A 16,565-nucleotide genomic window follows, 5' to 3' on the forward strand; every position below is an offset into this window, starting at 1 on the left:
AACTGAACACACTTCAATGCTGCAAAGGAATCAACCATAATTACTTAAATGACACTTCTTGCAAAATATTAATCGTTGTCCAAATGGTTTCCTTTTAAACAGATTGTGCATATATATATATATATATATATATATATATATATATATATATATATATATATATATATATAAAATTCTGTCTGTCTAGGTTTTCTATGCTGTAGTATTAATTCTATGTGAGCCACATCAGACCGACATGCGAGAAATAAAAGAGAGAAAACTGTAACCGTTTAAAGTCTCGCTCTTTGTTTCTTTGTGACCTCGGCAATCTTTTTAGTAAGCTATGGTTCACTAAACTGGCACACAGCAGCATTTCTGCAGTGGAAAAATCATAAACCAGATGGAAGCTTTACATTTTTTTGTTTAGTTTTTAAGAGCAGGGTTTTTTTTTTTATAACATCGCTTAAAATCATTCTGATGCATCGTTCTGTTTACACTTAAGACTTTGTAGCTAAGATGTTTACACTGCAGAGAATGTTTTAAGATATTTTATAGTTATGATATTTAGATAATTGGCAAGAAAAAAGATAGTTTGTTGAGATTACAGTGATGTTGGTAACTGTGAAGTAACTTATGAGACTCAATAAATATGTCCAGTTCAGTGGAAAGTACAAACTCGGTTAAAACAAAACAACACAAGAGGGAATATCTTCATAGTGAAATCATTTCCTTTTCTTAATCAAAAGATGACAACCACTGCTGTCGAATTCCCATCTGTAACACAGTATCCCACATATCTGTTTATCTACTGTGAGATTTTAGAGCTTTTTTTTAAAAAAAAAATATAATTGTTACAGTTAAATATGTTGGTGAAGAGTTTCTTTTAAAAGTCTCCTGTTGAGTTATGCGCCAAAATGGACAAAGTTAATTCTTTGTGGGATACCTAAAAAAACCGATGAAAAGCTGGCCTGCATAACTTCTGTTTAAGCACTTCATTTTCATATGAATGCCGTTTCGAACGTTTTTAATGAAGAATGCGTTTCTTCCGAGCATCTGGTTTCGGGGCTTTTCTTAATGCATTAATCAAAAACAATAACTTCTTTTAACTTTTTGTAAAGTGCTCTGAGGAGAAGTATGAAATGATCTGTGTGTGGGCTTCCCAATGTTGGGAATGCAAACATTTCACAATAAACACGAGTAAATGAAAGTACTTGGCCAGATACGCTGAAAGATAGTACATGTTGGGTTAATTAATGCCTACCCCATTAAAATAAACCTTGCTTTCAAGATCTGACCAATAAAAATCATTAGTATATTTGGATCAGATGTGCTGAAGGATGATTTTTTAAAAAAAATAAAATAAAATAATGTATATGTTAAACTCTTGCAGGGAGAATTGTCCTTGAAAAACCTAAAACCAAATTAAAGTCAAAGCATTCCATTACCTCTGTGTCCTCTTTGTGTTTTCAATATAGTGATATGATGAATTATTCCAGTTTTATCTGCTCTTCCTGGAATTGATTTAGTATTGATAGCCTTAAATTTATCATTTTAAATGTGCAAATCGCAGTTATGCAGGCAGCAAGTTATGTAGTTTCAGGCATTGTTCTCCTCCAGAACGTACTATCTGATTATATCTATAATCAAATTACTCTTCTGTTGTATTTTTTAATCAAAAAAGGGTTTATCTTTCCTGATCTTGAGTATAACCATTTTAGTGGTAATCTTATGTTTTAAAAAAGTGTTCTGCTCTGGCTGTGAAATTGTCCGTAAAACTAAGCCTTCACTTTATTTACACATTTTTCTCTTTTTGTTGTCTAATTAATTTTACTTTTAACTGATCTACATAAAAATAGAGAATTTGCATTAACCTACTAATGCCACACGAGCTGAATGGTATCAGAAGTGTTCATAACATGTTCAAATAAAGACACTCAAGTTTAAATACCCTTGTAACACAACCACTAGTCTGGTTATTTTCAGAAATAGTTGGCCCACAGCAATAAAAATGACAAACTTCTGGGTTATAAATGCCACACACACCTAAATTTCCCCTTAGAATGGTAAATAAGGAAAATCCACTTGTAGGAAGGGACAAAGCATGGTCTGATGAGCTTAGATGAGGTTAAGTCTACGACCTACATCTCCTTGGATATGTCCCTTAATCCATCCTTCCTTAAATAGGAGCAAAACCTACTTAACAACTGTCTCGCTTAGTAATGGAAACATTGGATCCAATTGTGGTCATAAGCCGAGGACTACCTTTATTCATATGCAGTCCAACTCTGTTCAATATAGCTTGAATTTCTAATCCAAAATTGAGTTGTCCAGTAACCACTTGTACTTTTCATCTTGATTGATTTAAGCTCAAGCTGTTGACCAGCATTTCAGATATCCTTTCATCTAACAGGTCTGCTCTCATTATGTTTTGATGCAAGTATTTCTCTTGAAAAACTCTATGAATATTCTAAGAATGAAACACCACCTAGGAGTGAGTTTATTTATTTACTTAAAAGATTTGTATGGCTGCTCATCTTAAAACACAACTCCGGGCAGCTTGCAAAGATTAAAACATTTGTAAATCCCAGCAGAGAATTAGTTAAAATATGAAATATGAAATAACTTTCTGAAACAATTTTGGACCATGCAAACAAGCCATTATGTTTAACAACTATTCAGATGATAAGAAGCTCATATGGTTGAGAAAAGAATTTGGCTAGGTATAAAATACATGATTATAGAGTAGCTAGATTTTATTGTTATGGTCATTTATGTTTTCTTTAAAATAAATAATAGGATATTTTAGAATGAGAAGAGAATAAGACTGAAAACAATGGCACCTTTGTGTCCAAGAAACTGAACAATGAATTGTCTTTCTTTGGACAATCAGTCACTTGAAACTTGCACGAACAGTGCTTTGCCAAAAATAAAACAGAACTTTCTCCAAGCTTATGATCAAATTTTAACCATCTTATCGCAAGCTTATTTAGAAAACCAATAAAAATGTACTTGTATTTTGTTTGAATATGATGCTTGTTTTAATAAGAATATTGTGATAATATAAACAGCATAACGCCATCGCTACAGATTTTAGGTTTTCTGAAACGAGGGCCTTATATCACAGGATTTGAAGGCTTTATTCCTAGGTTTATATTTAAAATCAAAAGGTCACCATCGACAATTCATTTTTAGAGAACAGGAAGGTTTATTCCACTAACTGCTCTAAAGTAATTGGTTTGTAGTTTGCAACCAGTGTCAGGTGGAGAAATAAACTGTAGGGAAGCAGTAAAGATATATGCAAATCATAGGTAGGAAACCTGCATCCAAAACGGACCGTGTGGGGACTCCTGGGAGGGGAGGGGCAGGGTGGGCGGGGCAGGGCCAGCCAGGAGTGGGATTTGGGGGTTCTCCAAAGTGCACAGAATCTTAGCTAGAGGTTCTCCCAAACCCCTGCGAACCCCGAGCAGCCCACCCCTAGTTTGTATAATGAAATTTATTTATTTTTATTTATTTATTTTATTAAATTTCTATACCGCCCTTCTCCCGAAGGACTCAGGGCGGTGAACAGCCACAAGATAAATACAAAATACAAATACAAAATACATAAATACAAAAATTTAAAATAGATTAAAAATGAATTAAATAATTTGGCTGAATTTAAAATACCCCATAATTTAAAACGAATTAAAATTTACATTTAAAAAGGGGAGAAGATTTAGGCCAGGCCAGCTTGATGAAACAAAAAAGGCTTAAGCGTGCGACGGAAGGTGCGCAGATCCGGGATCCTCCGTATCTCTGGGGGGAGCTCGTTCCAGATCATAGGTGCCCCCACAGAGAAGGCTCTCCCCCTAGAGGCCGCCAGTCGACATTGTTTGGCTGATGGCACCCGGAGGAGCCCCTCTCTATGGGAGCGTACTGGCCGGTGGGAGGCTATTGGTGGTAGCAGGCGGTCCCGTAGAAATGTCTGCAAGAAAACAACCAAGCTCAGAGAGGACCAAGGAGCCATCTTTTTAACATTGCACACTGCCCTAGAGTTACCCTGTGACAAGACGGGCAGCCAGTAAATGTATTAAATAAACAAATTAATAGACAAATCATTCAGTGATATGATGTAAAGACGCCTTCCATAACTGGTGCTCCTTTGAACTGGTCTGATTTCATCTCCCGGTATTCCCAACCACCACGGTCCATGTCCGGGCTATCTCAGAATTCTGGGAGTCCTTGTTGAATTCAGCAAATTCCGAGGGCCCCGAGATTTGGGAAGGGTCCCAAATTAGGGCAGCTCTGCTGTTTTGCCAGTCCCCTCCAGCTTTGCATTCAGCATCGAGTTCTTGGGAACATTGTTTTCAAAACGGCAGAGGTGTGAAAGGTTTCCTTCTTTTTTTTTCAATGTCAAATTTGGCAAGTGATTAAAGTCATGAAAGTCACTAATAACCCTCCTGTGGGAACTAAACCACGGTAAAAATGGAGGTCTGAAAAAAAATGTCCACCGTATATGAACAATAAGTATTGGTTGTTTCTCTTTAAAGTGTTGCATTCGTTTTGGGTTGCGTGGTTCCCACTGATTTGAACAGCAGTAAAGTAGCTAAGATTCCACCCCTCTAATACATACCTTTGAAACACTATTGACAAAAATAGAGGTCTTTTTGAGAGCTAAAAGTCAGAGCATGTAGAGCTAATTCCCAGCCTCTTTTTATCTAAACCATTCTCCTTTATTACGAGTGTGGTTGCTGAGTACTTTCATGGATGCAAAATTTCTGATAGCAGATGGCTCTTTAACACAATCCATTGGGTTGGAGGCAAAGCTAGATACATTTGGACTGGAAATAACTCTCTGTTGAAAAGGAAATTTTGAGGATAATCAACCCACAGATAATGTCTATATTTCTGCTTCTCAATAGGTCGCAGAGAGGGAAGCAACACTCCCTCGATGGCTTTATTGGGCAACGCTTACTGAGATAAACCTCCTGCTCATTATTTAAAGAGAAAATGCTCATAATTGAATGAATATGGGAGAAGTGACATCATTTAAGGGCAACAGGCCTCTGATCTCCTCATCAAAATCCCCATTATTTATTTATTTAGTGTATGATGAGAACATGACAGAGGAGAAGTAAACATATACACACAGTCCACATAATTATATATACAAAAACATCTACAGGGCCTCATAACTGGATGTAAAATTCAGCTATCCAGGCAATCCGTCTTTGGTGTTGCTTCCTGCAGATTTTCTAGGGAACTAGCGAATGCACATCGTGGGTTGCACAATAAGTTTAATAGTTTGCATATCAGGATCACAATCGCAACAAGAGGAATCTTTCCATCCCCATTGATAAAGGGCAGAGGCACTTCTTCTAGTATCCCACCTAATTCTCTTTAATTTTGTCCAGGCCAAGTGATGAAGATCAAAACCAGGAGGTTTGGTAGAGGGATCACTAATGGTCAGGCCACAAGAAGATGCCTTGGACCATTCCTGTCTCCGGTCATTCTCAGGGTTAAACTGGATAGATCTTATGATTCTTGATGAATGTATTTTTTTAATGTACACTGAGAGTATATGCACCAAAGACAAATTCCTTGTGTGTCCAAACACACTTGGCCAATAAGGAATTCTGTTCTGTTCTGTTCTGTTCTGTTCTGTTCTGTTCTGTTCTGTTCTGTTCTGTTCTACCCTACCCTACCCTACCCTACCCTATCCTACACTACCTACCCTACACTACCCTAAACTACCATACTCTACTCTACTCTACTCTACTCTACTCTACTCTACTCTACTCTACTCTACTCTACTCTACTCTACTCTACTCTACTCTACTCTACTCTACTCTACTCTGCTGTTTCCATGCTGGCCTATGGGATTTCAGTCTTGTGATGGGCTTTGCATAATTCCAGTTGGAAAAGGAAATGAAAGAAGGTTGCCTTTAGAGTCAACACCAATTGGGCCTCTTCAAACAGAGCCTTTCCCCCTCCTTCAAAATAAGGGACAAAGAAGGTTATGCAGATCCAAATAGTCTCCAGATCTCCCATAACTTTCCCACCCCAGTCTTCTGAGATGTGATTCAGGAGCAGAACACATGTTTGGTGTTTTAGAGATTCACTTTTAGTCATTGTCAACAATATTGCAGTAGAGTGAGGCACAGAACCTGAAAATGAAAGGTAACTTCCAGTGCTCCTTCTGCTAACACCAGATGCACCATATGGACATCAAAGCTTGTGCTGGAGCTTTGATATGCAGTTTTAAGGTAATTTCTGAGTGTAAAATATTAAATGGTTGGGAAAGCTTTTTTAAAAAAAATTTAACGTTGGGTTAAAAAATCAATCCAACCACTTGGCATTCTGTCAGGTCAGGTTTCTATCATCATGTAAAGTGGCAACCCTATGTACAATGGTAGACATTTTATGTAAGATGTCCATTTTTCATGATTTTCCTAATTAACAGCCCCTCTGTTTGTTTGTTTATTGTTTATTTATTTATTTTAATCTGGATTTGTTTTAGGGTATTTGCCAATTCCCTCCTGCCGAATTGCTTCTCCTGAACATAGCTGCATGCTACTTAGATCCAGCAATTGATCATTTTCAGATTTCCAGGTTTTTAAGCCTACTTTGTGGAGAACAACTGCTTTTTGTGGTTTAGTAAGCAGGTGAAATCAAAAATCTCATTTCATATCTGACATTAATAACTTTCGGGGGAATGAACATTGGCATTTATGTGTGGACCCAAATCGAGTCCAATGTCCTAGTAGCACAAGGTCAGCAGACAATGCTACTAACTAGATAGGAAAATAAATCATGCATAATGCAGAAATTCTACCTTACATGTTAATTAATGTGTGCAATCAATTACTGATGTTACAATATGAGAAAGAAACTGGTTGGGAATGGGGTAATAAAAAATACCTATAGATTTATCTGCTGCTTCCCCCCCTCCCACATTTAAACAAATAGTCTTCAAGCTCTGTGGATGCTGTGTTGAGACATGCTTTGAATAATAAGCATCATAAAATCTAATCAGATTTATAAGAGGAATTGATTGTTGTGGCAGGAAGAGAGGGTAGAAAATAAGCTGAAATTTAAGTGTTAATTTTTATGCTAATCCACAGTAGCTTCATATGAAGCAATTTTGTTCTGTGCCACAAATATAAAATTGTCCCTTGCAGAGAAATGTCAGCTTGGTAGACCTGAAAGCAGTAATTTATTAGGTATGTTTCTATTAGTATGTGTCACAGTTGTTAGCAGGCAATACACACACAATGAAGCTTCATACTTCTCCTCCAAGTCTCCGAATGTTTCAGCTCAGCGGTTAGAACGTGGGGGCATTAATACATTATCATATACAGGGTGGTCTGTGCCCTCTGGACAAAAGGCTATTTAATACAATTTAATGTCATTCGGAGAAGAAGAGGGGAAAAAAAAAAATAAAGACAGGGAATAAAATGGCATCTGTGTGTTTCACAGTGCACTCATGCAAAAAAAAAGAAAGGAAAAAAAAAAGAGCCCTCAGTTTAAGAGGTATGACATTTCTGCCAAAGAGAAAGAATAAAAAACTGGAACAATTTTCCCCCTAACCTGTTTCCCTACGACTGCAGTATTTTTCTAAATGCTATTAAGTGATCGATTTACACAGGCACTTGATGATGTCATCCATAAGGAGCAGAATGCAGATGACAGCAAAATACGGGTGACAATGACCTTGTTTTTAGTATCCTTGGAACTCTGTCAGACTTACTTCCAGTGTATGGTTTCAAAGAATGTACTTTTTTGGGGGACAATATCTAGTTACCGGGTAGTGAATTAATAGAGTTAAGGGGTCTGATGCAATTCTCAATATAGGTCAATTACATGCAGCAACATCTGCTCTGTCACGATCATTTGCATAGAGCATTCATATGTTAATGATGCCTCTTTTTACTCAAGTCATATATTTAAAAAAAAAAACAACAAAATTTGCATATCAGTTTGGATCAGTATATTACAAGCAATTTATCATCTTCTCATTCTTGTTATGAGTTAAGGGGTGGCAAATGAATATATGTGTGTGTGCGTGTGGGTCTATGCACAAACACACACAAATACACATACACACACACACAATATGTGCACACACGGACACTCTTCTTGAGTGATGGCTGCTATATTTGAGTATGCTTCTGATTTATACAAGAAACCCCCTTAGTGGGAAAGCTTCCATTTTAAAGCCGCTTAAAGCCTTATAAATCAATAATGACACAGATGGACTGGTGATAATCTATTTAGAATGCCTGATAGCAAATATTGTTGTACAGATGATTAGAGTAGTAACTGTTTTAGCAGCAAGCTTCTCTTCCCTTTGTAAATGGTAAGTTTGAATCCACCAAAAAAAAAAAAAAAGAAAGAAAAAGAAAAAAAAAGTGCACTTAATGTCAAAAAATCTTCTTGCTGAGTCTGGATTGCAAAGGGAAGAAAAAACATGGAGAGAAGAACAAAGAGAGTTTCCAGCTCCTGCCAATATAATAATATCAATTCCTGTTTCTTTAACAAAACAGGTCCTCTTAATGGAATTGTGACTTCAGGTGTAAATAGCATTAAAAGCGGCTTTTTTTTCCCCCTCTCCCCCTGCTTCTCTTTGCCCTGATATAGCAGAAGGAGGGAGGAAAATAAAGTAGAGATTGTCAGAAGTGGCAGCTGCTTGGAATCCTGATAAATATAAGCTTTTATTGATCTGATGAAAATGAACGATCCCAGTGCTATGCAGTATTTAGCTTCTTGTCTACCCCACGTCACCGCTGGCCTTGCTTTTAGGATAGATTGTCATTTCTCCTACCCCAGATCTGATTTCATCTTTAACCTTTTTTCCCCCCTGTTGAATTTCCCTTGACCTCTGCGCCGTGCTGTGATTTGGCGAATTTGCTACTTTTCACTTTACATCATTCCTTTTCTTTATTTTCTTTTGTGATAGGGAAGTGGGACGCCCCCTTGGCAATCTGTCAGTGCCAAGCTCGGCTGCATCCTTTCACTGAGTGATTGCTAACCAGACTGACAGTCCTTAAAACAAGTATGCAGTTAAGCTGCTAAGGTAAGATATGCTTGCATTCTTTGCTGAATACCTCCCCTCCTTTCCTTGTTTCCCTGGCATATCGGGCCCTCTGGATTGCTGCCGCTTGGTAATGATTCGTTCTTCATTAGGAGAAACTTCTGTCTTCCAGATGGGACTGGCAAGGGGAGGAATTTGACTCCTGGTCTTTCAGTTGTAAAGAGGGTAGGGAAGAGACTTTAAAAATGGGCCCCGGCGTGGAGATGAAATGCAAAACCCTGGTTGCTGCTTTCTAATAAAAAAGAAAGTACGGGTGCCAAAGGTTTGAGGCAAAATCTTCACACTTGAAATTCAACATGGTTCTCCATCGAATCCATATCTCTAATGTGTTTGCAAGGTTCAAATTCATTGGGCATAGTTTAGCCTCTCAAGGATCTGGGAATTGACAGGTTGCAGTGTGCACACACTCTTATTCATTGTGGCCTTTAGGACTTACTGATGGAAGGAAAGTTTGTTGTTGTTAGTTGTGAAGTTGTGTCTGACCCATCGTGATCCCATGGACAACCTTCCTCCAGGCCTTCCTGTCCTCTACCATCCTCTGGAGTTCATTTAAGCTCACGCCTACTGCTTCAGTGACTCCATCCAGCCACCTCGTTCTCTGACGTCCCCTTCTTTTGTCCTCAATCTTTCCCAGCATTAGGCTCTTCTCCAGTGAGTCCTTCCTTCTCATTAGGTGGTCAAAGTATTTGAGTTTCATCTTCAGGATCTGGCCTTCTAAAGAGCAGTCAGGGTTGATCTCCTCTAGGCAGTGGCGGGATTCAAATAATTTAACAACTGGTTCTCTGCCCTAATTATTTCTTCCAACAACCAGTTCACCAAACTGCTCAGAAAATTAACAACCGGGTCTCCCGAAGTGGTGCGAACTGGCTGAATCCTACCACTGCCTCTAGGACCGACCGGTTTGATCGCCTTGAAGTCCAAGGGACTCACATGAGTCTTCTCCAGCACCAGAGTTCAAAGGCCTCAATTCTTTGACGCTCAGCCTTCCTTATGGTCCAACTTTCACAGCCATACATTGCAACTGGGAAAACCATCGCCTTGACTATATGCACTTTTGTTGGCAGGGTGATGTCTCTGCTTTTTAGTATGCTGTCTAGCTTTTCCTGGCTTTCCTCCCCAGGAGCAAGCGTCTTTTAATTTCTTGGCTTTAATTTCCTTGGAAGGAAAGTTTGTAAATGTCCACAAGTCTCAGAGGAGCACCAGAATCGAACCATTCATGCCACTGTTGTTCATACTAAGCACCTCCCTAACTAAATGTCTGTTGCCCAGTTTGTATGCAGGGAAACAATTAACTATGTCAAATTGCCTCTAGCTCTTATCGATCCGAGGGAAACTTTTGAAATGTGTTCCCATCACAGGTCTTCAGTATATTTCTGGTAGTATCATTTACTAGGGTGACCCACAACAGATCCTCGCTGTTTTCCTCCTATTCGTATACTCACCCAATGGCCTACTATCCCAAACTACAACTATAGGTCTTATGCATGTTGAGTTAATTTATTCAACCTGCAAATTGGCTTTATTTGCAGACAGGTTAAATTTTGTAAATAGACTATGTCCAACACTCCTCGAGGTGTAGTAAAACCATCTACTTGTGAGTAACTCTGCTGTCAGTTTGAGTAGCTTTTGATAAACCAAATCAGAGGTGGAGATTGGATATAGCTTTCCTGAAAGCTGGAGTCAAAGTCATAAATTATTCTGCCCCATCATTTGTTCATAGACTAAAGCCATAGATCTTTGCCTGACATTACTGAAATGGAGAAAAAGGGAAAGTTAAAAATAAAATGAAGCATTTAAATCTTTGCGGTGGATAACTCTCGGGTGATAATCTAGCAAAGTTGATAAAAGCTGCTATCAATTATGGCTTATTACTAATTGATTAAGGTATTATTAATAAACATTAGGGTGACAATGACCTCATGGACCTTAGATGAGTGGACTTTTAAGAAGGGGGGAAAAAAATCAGTCTGAGAGCAGGGCCCATCAGGTCTTAGAATAAAACTACTTTCATGTCCTACTCTCATCTTTATTTCCAAAGTCTGTTCATCCTAGCTCCTGGGCTGGTGAATTCTCAAGCAGACAAGCCAGGCAACTTCAAACTATTCCCGGCATGCCACTTCATAGTGTTGTTTTCTGCACTGCTGTGTATGATACACTCCTTCTTCTTAGGCACATTTCAGTCTTGAAGGCAACTAATCCCTCTTCATATACTTAACTTCAGGAAACTCGCTGGAATTAACACTAAATGATACTCCTGTATTAATTTACTAACTAGACATTAGTGGTAATTCATAATATTATCAGCAGTATGCTTGTAAAACAATTACAGTGGTAACAGTTTATTTAACTGCACTGTGTTTTGGAGGGCAGTCTTTTAATAAGGTAAATGTTTAGCTCCCTACAGTATGCAAAACCAATGATCTCAACTGCCAATCTGCTCGGACTGAAAAAATTGTTTCCATTGCTTATAAGATTTAGAGATTATGTGCCAAGCAAGGGAATTGTTTTATTTTTTTTTCCCACCCTTCGGGAAAGTGAAACGTAGAATGGGAAGCAGTTCGCGAGCAGGATAAGTACTACAAGGCCCCACTGTCACATGTGAAGACCTCCAGATCTTGGCTTACAGGAGATCACGTTCAAGAAGCAGAAACAGTGCCTACAGATCTTGTTCGCTTTTGCTTTGCTTTTCTCCCAAACCACGCTTTGATATTATTTTGGTATTTGGTATTTTGTCAATGATATGATGGGAGCCAATGGTGGGTTTCTACCGGTTCACCCTAGTTCCGGTGAACCGGTAGCAGCGGCAGTGGGAGGCTCCGCCCACCTGCACGGACATCATCAAGGACACGGTGCGCATGTGCAAAAGGTTCTGCACACGCGCAGAAGCGCTGTGCGCGTTCACAATTCAGAACCGGTAGCAAAGGTAAGTGAAACCCACTACTGATGGGAGCGTACAACAAGATCCTGACAAAATTGTGGTCCTGTGGTTTCTGAAAACGAGGACGTACTTGGAGGAAGGTAGGAATTTTTTGGAGGAGCGACTAGATGACTTTATAGAGAAAGGGGTTTTCTTTTCTACCTTATTCAGAAACTAGCACCCTGCTCCCCTGATGTCTAATCAGCCCTGTTAACAAAAGCCAGACAGTTTGTGCTATTCCTAACAAGGCAAAGTCAGAAGCCATTCCTGGCTTATGATAGTTTCCTGGTTTATACGAGAGGAGTCACAAACAGGGTATTTTTTATTTTGCCTGATGGTTGGGGAAAACCAAGCAGAGTGCACAATAATCCACAGCCCGGTTCCAGGTAAATCATAATTTTGGTTTCCAGTGGATGCTTCCATTACATTTTTTTCCGCCATGAAAAACAAGAGTCCTACAAAATGGATAGTTTGTACCTGAATTTTTTTTTTTAAGGATTCTTCATCTCTTTAATTGAAACTCTACTTTTTCTCTTTAGAGAACTTCACGGCTTACATAGAGACTTGATCTCTCTGGTAATCCTAGTGTTGAGGTAGATTTAGTTATACCAGCTATAAGTCAACTCTATGGTTAAATGAGAGCTTGAAACTAGATCTACCTGATCAAGCTCAACAGGCTATAATGTCTATAATACCATGACTTCAAAAACAATCATTAAATGATTCCAAATGACGGAAGTAGCTTATTTTTTTTCCTATATTTCCCCCTCCCCCCCTCGCCCCCGGAGAAGTGCTATTTCTTACTCGATAAAGTATTTGTTCTTGCATACATTTTCTCTCATGTTATTATTGTGATGTTATTCTTATTTGGCTTCTGAGGAACCGTCAAAAGCATTTGCCCATCAAATGTAGAAAAACAACTTTCACCTACGAAGAGGTGAAGAAACTGGGAACCTTGCTTAACATTTTGGTCAGGGCCAAGAGTCGCTCAGGTTGAGATGCAGATTTTATTTACTCACTTTTTCATCTCATCTTTCTACTTAGAATAGCTAACAACAGTGAACATACAGACTATGTTTTTTTAAGAAAAGAAATCTAATTAAAATTAAAATTAATTAGCAATTAAAAGCATGACAAGAGAAATGCGTCTTGACAGATTTTCTAAATATAGAGAGAATAGAGCCCAAAACACAACTCCTCAGGGACACATAGAAGAGGCCCCAAAGATATTCCTAGAGTGACAAGGAAGAAGGTCCTCTTCACATCTCAAATGGATAAACCTCTGACATTAAGAGTGTCTTCAGAAGGAACTCAGATGTTGATTGACCTTTGTGGGTAGACAGATTCATGACGAGAGAGCCAGTCCTTCAGATATTCGGGCCTTAAATTGTGTCAGTCTTTAGGTTTAATTCCAATACATTCAGATGAATTTTATAATATTTTGCACAGCTTAGCGATCCAGTCAAACCACTTCTGGAAATGTTTTTAAGGATAGAATCATGTACTGCACATTGCAGTAGTGAGAATAGGATGCAACCAGGGTAATAAAAATTGCCAAGTTGGGTCAGTTGGGGATCAGTTGTGTGACTTAATGGTATCAACCATCACTGAGGACATGTGTTCCCTGCCCATCTGGGAATAAAGTGACAGCTGAAGATCAAAGAGTAGTCTCAAGACTATTGGACCACACACCCTGTTCCTGTTCTGTTCAATGTTCTGCAATTCTCTCTTGTCTCTGTGCCATCAAATTTGAGTTATGATGAATAACAACCATATCCAACATTCCCCAATATAAATTCTCATGCTAAATCATTTGGATGCACCAAAGATTTCATTCTGTGGAACAGAAAACCATCTCGGAAACAGTTTCTTCTAAGCCCTTCGTGTATTTTTCTTCCAATCTTTACCTGACTGTCTCCCAAACGTCTTTCCTAAGCTTACCAACATTTCATATTTTGTTGTTTTGAAATGTGCAAACAAGTAACGCCTTTGCTGTGCTTTTGGTGTGCCTTGAAATAAAATGTGATTAGCCATTTGAAAAATGCAACTTTTCAATCAGGGCTTAATTCATCTGCAGAATCATCTTCTTACAGGCTTGAAACAAAATTGACCTTGTTGATGTAGTCTGAACGTAAGATAAATGCCTTATCCACTAACAAGCAGCAGAACAATGCAGATGTCCCAGCCAATAGCGTGTGGGGAAGAGGAGTTGGAAAGCTTTTTCTTATGTGCCGATAAAAGTTTCAAAGCCTGTATAATCAAGAAACTGACCAAAAAGTAACAGCAGTGGAGAGCCTCATATCTTTCACACTGAATTTGATCCCTGCTTTACTTTCTGGCATCATTACCAGAATGAAAAGCAAATACACATCTCTTGCTACTGGATATTTGGATCTCTTACCCGCACTGCATATCGGACATTAATACAATTGAGCATGTCCAGAAATATTTCACAAGAAGAGTCCTCCACTCCTCCACTCGCAACAAAATACCTTATGCCACCAGATTTGAAATTCTGGGCCTAGAAAACTTAGAACTACGCCGTCTTCGGTATGACCTAAGTGTAGCTCATAAAATCATCTGCTACAATGTCCTACCTGTCAATGACTACTTCGGCTTCAACCGCAACAATGCATGAGCACACAATAGATACAAACTTAAAGTGAACGGCTCCAAACTTGATTGTAGAAAATATGACTTCAGTAACAGAGTGGTCAATGCCTAGAATGCTCTACCTGACTCGGTGGTTTCATCCCAAAACCCCCAAAATTTTTAACCTAAGACTGGCTACTGTTGACCTCACCCCATTCCTAAGAGGTCTGTAAGGGGTGTGCATAAGAGCACCAGCGTGCCTACCGTCCCTGTTCTAATGTTTCCTCTACTTGTATCTATTTTATGTATTCAATTCATGCTTATAATTATATAAATTACCTAATATGTTCTTGATAAATGAATGAATGAATAAATGACTGAATGAATGAATACATACATACATACCTACATACATACCTACATACATACATACATACATAAATAGCATATAATGGACTGGACTGGACTGGACTGGACTGGGTTGGGCTGGGCTGGGCTGGGCTGGGCTATACTAGACTAGACTAGACTAGACTAGACTAGACTAGACTAGACTAGACTAGACTAGACTAGACTTCTTTATTGCCCAAGTGTGATTGAACACACAAGGAATTTGTCTTGGTGCATACGCTTTCGGAGTACATAAAAGAAAAGATACATTCATTAAGAATCATAAGGTACAACACTTAATGATAGTCATAGGGAAACAGTCAATATAAATCTTAAGGATAGGTGACTTCCAAAGCTTTGGCCTCAAGCAATTGCCTCAGTTTTGCCAGTGTCTGAACCAACGGACTCTGCAGAAGCCTTTGGGAATTAGACTGGGAGCCACATGTTTCAGAGCCTTGCTTTTCAACTCTAAATCAGAGAGGATAGAAACAAGCAGGAGTAAATTGATGGGCAGACCAGACTGCTTCATTCTTCTCCAGATTGTCTTCTCCATAACCATCCTTGCTATTCTAACCTCTCCTATGTTAGGCAGTTTCCTTGACCTGTAATGAGCTGAATATTTTCCTTTTGAAGGAAGGGAGACTATAGCTTTCTCTCTTCTGCTTGTAAACTCTCTGATAAAAAGTAACCCCCCCTCTTCCTAATCTTTCTCAACATACATTCTCATGACCTCAGTAAATTCATTGTTTGCTCAGAGAGGAGAACCTACTGTTTTGCTGAGAGATCTTGGAAGCATCTGCCGTACTTGATATCAGAGGAAGTTTATCTAAATTCTTGGCTTTGTTTTGGTCATCCCCTCTCTACCTCTCCGTTTTTCCCTCTGAAATTCTCTTTTTTGGGTTGCTCCTTTGACAAGTTACTACAGTAGGGGACTGAATATGATTCTGTCTTCCCTGAATACATCATGGAATGGAATGCTACTGTAGTTTTCACTCAACAGGAACACATCAAGTTAATGAAAATGCTTTTAAACTGACTATTTTTCTATCTCATATTTATGGTATAATAGTGAGTGATATGACCTTAATAAAAGATACCAGCATTTGAGCACCTGCTTTCTTGAAGTTCTATAGATGGAAGAAAGGAAGGATGGCAGATTGGCACCTTTAGAGCAATGCTCTAAGTCCCTAGACACCTGCGTCTTTGCATCTACATCCAGACCCAGACAGACTTGGAAGTTACAACACCAGAAAATTTGCAAATGTTCTTTCTCTTATACTTCTTAATGAGGTATTAAATTGATAATTCCTGGAAAGAAATGGCAAATTTATGACTGATGACTGAACATACCGTGTTTCCCCGAAAATAAGACCCTGTCTTATATTTTTTTGAACCCCGAAATAAGTGCTTGGCCTTATTTTCGGGGAAGTGTTATTATTTTGGGGTGCATGGAGAAAGATGAGGATCTTCTTGCTGTCTTACCTGATTTCTAGCTCTGTGTTTAAATATTTTTGGGGAGGGCTTATTTTCGGGGGGGAGGCTCATTTTAACGCATGCACTCAAAAGCCCGATTGGGCTTATTATCACGGGATGTCTTATTTTGGGGGAAACAGGGTA

General features: G+C 38.7%; 1 protein-coding gene across 21 annotated transcripts in view; it reads left to right on the top strand.

Annotated features, from left to right (window-relative positions):
• The window catches only part of ZNF536 (zinc finger protein 536), a 444,743-nt gene that overhangs the window by 137,440 nt on the left and 290,738 nt on the right, over positions 1-16,565 (top strand). For 18 of the 21 annotated variants that reach the window (XM_087877031.1, XM_060681614.2, XM_087877037.1 and 15 more), the window contains one exon: positions 8,918-9,034. The exons of the other annotated variants lie outside the window; for them this stretch is intronic. The gene's annotated coding sequence lies outside the window, so the exon portion shown is untranslated. The remainder of the gene's footprint in view (positions 1-8,917; positions 9,035-16,565) is intronic. 21 annotated transcript variants of the gene reach the window in all.

This window comes from Pantherophis guttatus, chromosome 11 (genome assembly GCF_059756535.1).
Source record: "Pantherophis guttatus breed Tessera chromosome 11, ASM5975653v1, whole genome shotgun sequence".
NCBI classification, from domain to species: Eukaryota; Metazoa; Chordata; class Lepidosauria; order Squamata; family Colubridae; genus Pantherophis; species Pantherophis guttatus.